The sequence below is a fragment of the Sinocyclocheilus anshuiensis genome, unplaced genomic scaffold (assembly GCF_001515605.1).
Source record: "Sinocyclocheilus anshuiensis isolate Anshui unplaced genomic scaffold, SAMN03320099.WGS_v1.1 scaffold1292, whole genome shotgun sequence".
Classification (NCBI taxonomy): domain Eukaryota; kingdom Metazoa; phylum Chordata; class Actinopteri; order Cypriniformes; family Cyprinidae; genus Sinocyclocheilus; species Sinocyclocheilus anshuiensis.
The window spans coordinates 388,029-391,540 of record NW_015544215.1 but is presented as its reverse complement, the minus strand read 5'-3'; the positions used below and the strand labels follow the sequence as shown (position 1 = coordinate 391,540).

The window sequence follows — 3,512 nt, the reverse complement described above, 5'->3', positions numbered from 1 at the left end:
CTCTCTCTCTCTCCCTGTCTTTCTCTCCGTGCGCTTCATTTTCACTTTCTCATCGTTGTGTCTGTCTCCTTCATTCTGATGTGACCCACGCAATGCTGTTGCTCCACAAGGGGGGGCTGCTGGATATATGCTTTAGTGCCCAACTGCCTGCCTTCAAACAGTGAATCCAGTTTGTGTGGACAGAGCGGGCGAGGAGAGGAAGACTCCCACTGCCTCGACACGCACCGAGAGACCACCCGACCCGAGCCTGGGCTACGCTCACTGCACACCTCCCTGGAGCCTTCACACACCACTTCAGGACTTTTTATCCGGAAAACGGGACAACCATTACGACTTGCGGGCTGGATTAAATAATAAACATTTGGGAAACAGAGTAACATTATCAGAAGTGACAGAACAGAAACACACATTAACAGGATCCGCTGTGAATTTATGGATGCTTGTTGCTTTTTTTCGGTCCTATGAGCACCTCTCTTCCACTGGAGCAAACAGACCTTCTTTTGTGTCATTGTTCAAGCAGATATTGCCTGTTGAAAGAATAAATACACCGAACTTATTCTGAACAAGTTGGAGGAATAGTCGAAGGCTTTTTATGTGCAGACAAACAGATGGGACATGCCAACTTTTTCGAGGTAAACCCTCATTATCATCTATCTAGAATGTGATTAGAGACCCTACGTTTGCCCCATTTCAGCCCCACTTGACATGGTAATTAAATGAAATGCTTTTGCTTACACATAATAATATGTTCAGTAATTTAATCACAGCCTCATATCAATTTTGCCTTGTCTACAATAATTGAGTGATATCTCCTTTTACGCACGCATTGATGGAGACTAGGGTCATTCTCATCGACTCTGTTGGATCTTTTGTGTAGGCTACTCTTTATAATTGTTGCATCAGAGAATGACACGACAAATCTGTACAGGCCAATTCAGTTTGTAGAGGATTTCTGAACTCATATATGCATTTATCTGTGCTTGTCGTTCTCGTCAGACAGCTTTCGCTCTCCAAGGTACCTACCAAACTGCGGTGTTGACCAGTCCAGTGTCCAGTGGACAAAACAGTTTTGGCATAAGAACATGATCTCAGAACAAACATATCTGACAATTTTAGCTTCGCTGGATGCAGCTAAGCATGTGGTGTCTGTTTTTTTTACATTGGCTATACATTGTGCGCAATAGTCGCTGCTCGGATCTCCCTTGTGGAATGGGAATACCTTCCCTTTTCGTGTTTCCTATCCTTCCCCGGCACAACATCAAAACCTAATACTCGCAAAACTGGTTGCAACATAACCCTGGAACAAAGTTTTATAGGTTTTTTTTTTCACAACTTTTGTCTCTTTTTTTTATTCGTGTTTGCCACTTAAATTGATTTACCATACAACGATGTATGCCTATATTACAATGCCTACTCTTGTATTCGGATATATTGATGCGTTTGGAGCATTTTTATGGGATATGACACATATTCCACTTTAAATATTATTACAGAACCTGTCACTTGATATTAAGAGCAAACCACTTGTGATGTAGAGCCAGTGCAGCGTTCAGCAGCACATGGAACGAAAGAAAAGGTTGAGAGCTCGTGTTTTGTCTGGTTCAGTGACGATGTCTCTCTTTAACAATGTGAATAAAAGGCAAACTCTCATTTCTCTTTCCCTCTTTCAATTGCAAAGTACTTGATTTGCACGTTCTTACATGCAAAATCACCATTAAATAAATTTAAATATTTAAATTAAATAAAAAAATACATTGAAATAAAAAAAAATCTATAAATGATAACAAAGATGCCAGTATAATCTTACTAAAATAGCACTTGAGGTATATGCAACAAAATAATGAACAATGACTCCACTGCTGGCTCTCTTTTCGACTCTCTCTCTCTCTTTCTGTTAAACTGTCTTACCATACACTCTTAAAAATAAAGATGCTTCACGATGCCATAGAAGAACCTTTTTGGTCTAAATGGTTCCATAAAGAACCTTTAACATCTGAAGAACCTTTCTGTTTCACAAAAGGTTCTTTGTGGCGAAAGAAGGTTCTTCAGATTATAAAAAGGTAAGAAAGAGATGGTTCTTTAAAGAACCTTTGACTAAATGGTTCTTTGTGGAACCAAAAATGGTTCTTCTGTGGCATCGCTTGAAGAACCTTTTGAAGCACCTTTATTTTTAAGAGCGTATGCTGCTTGTAAAGTCTAAAGTAAGCTACATGCGCCATTACACACCGACAGTATGGAAACTTCTCGTTTGGTAATAATAGATGTGGTTTGCTGGTGTTTGGCGGAGAGTTACTGATGGTGAGTGAGTAGAAGTTCCGTGTTTGTACAGTAGGGGGGACTGTGCCAGCGCTCAATTCCCTCCGTGGGAATAGGGGAATAAACGGCGATCACGGAGCAGGAGATGCCTCACTGCGCACTTTTAGACTCACCAGAGCCTCTGACTGCAGCACACGCGACCTCAGCCCGTCTGAAGCGAACAGCCGAGCTCCTCAACAACAGGTTATGATGCTGCTCGACCTGTGTGCTCTACTCAAAACCATATAAATACCTGAAAAAAAATATGTATAATATATAGTCTATCAGCATCACCACAGCAATAATAACAGGAATGATCAGCTACATAATAAAAATCAAATAATTATAATAATAAGGGGTGAAATAATATTAGTGTTATCATATGCCTTTCTATGGTATTCCCAGGGTCCGCGGTTCATTGGGCCAAGTCAAAAGAGCCCACCTCAATGTGTCTGTGATATTTTGATTCGAAGATATGTCTGGTGCACATTGCTATATGGTTGCTAGGTTGTTCTGGCTGGTTGCTAGGGTGTGGTTAGGAAGTTGATAATGTGTGATGTGAACTGATGATATGTCCCCTCTGATCTCCATTTTTGCATGTAAGTCTGGGATGTTTAGCCTTTTTTCTCATTCCTGATCACTTTCTTCAATAAGACATATGATCTGAGCTAAAATTATATGATTTCAATAAAAAACATGATCAACAACAATAATAAAATAAGCCATATGAGTTGAGCTCTCGATAACATTAATAATTGTAATCATAAAAAACAATAAAATAAGCCATATTAATTGAGCACTCAATAATACTGATAATTTTAATAATAAAAAACATGATTTGAGCTCTCAACAATATTAATAATAGTATAATAAAATAAGCCATATGATTTGAGCTCTCAATAATTTTAATAATAAAACACAACAAGCCATATGATTTGAGTTCTCAATAATATTGATATTTTTAATAACAGAAACAAAAAACACGATTTGAGCTCTCAATAATATTAATAATTAAAAAAATCTAAATAATAAAATATGCCATTTGATTTGAGCTCTCAATAGTATTAATAATTCTTATAATAAAAATAATAAAATCAGCCATGTGGTTTGAGCGTTCAATAATAATAATCATTTGAAAAATAACAAAATAAACCATATAAAAAAAAAAAAATTAAATATATTATTTATATATTTATAATATTAAATATTTATTTATA

The 3,512-nt window shown here is 37.2% G+C and overlaps 1 protein-coding gene across 7 annotated transcripts in view; it reads left to right on the top strand.

The window, feature by feature from the left end:
- Positions 1-74: 74 nt before the first annotated feature.
- Positions 75-3,512, top strand: part of adgrb1a (adhesion G protein-coupled receptor B1a) — a 105,707-nt gene continuing 102,269 nt past the window's right edge. For all 7 annotated transcript variants that reach the window (XM_016497928.1, XM_016497931.1, XM_016497933.1 and 4 more), the window contains exon 1: positions 75-632. The gene's annotated coding sequence lies outside the window, so the exon portion shown is untranslated. The remainder of the gene's footprint in view (positions 633-3,512) is intronic.